Consider the following 324-nt stretch of genomic DNA (forward strand, 5'->3'; position numbering starts at 1 on the left):
GTCCATGTGGGTGCCGTATTATTTCATCTAGGGGGGAGGGGTGTTGTGTCCTGAGCCTGCAAAAGCAGGCTCGGGACGTTGCAAGAGTCCCGGGCATTTGCAAAAGCTGCCCGGGACCAGACTGAGTGGCGCCGGCCTTGCGCACATGCGCAAGGCAGGAAAAGACCGCCTCGTGATTGGTTGAACTTGCCCGGGGATCAGAAGGTATAAATAGAGGCCTGCGTGCCTCTGCTCGGGTTGTTCGTAGATTGGAAGCAGAGAATAAAGACTTGTTAGAAATGCTTCGTCTCAAGCGCCATTATTCTCTGGACTTAACAACTTCAA

This window comes from Protobothrops mucrosquamatus, unplaced genomic scaffold, assembly GCF_001527695.2.
Source record: "Protobothrops mucrosquamatus isolate PMUCROS unplaced genomic scaffold, P.Mucros_1.0 scaffold455, whole genome shotgun sequence".
NCBI lineage: Eukaryota > Metazoa > Chordata > Lepidosauria > Squamata > Viperidae > Protobothrops > Protobothrops mucrosquamatus.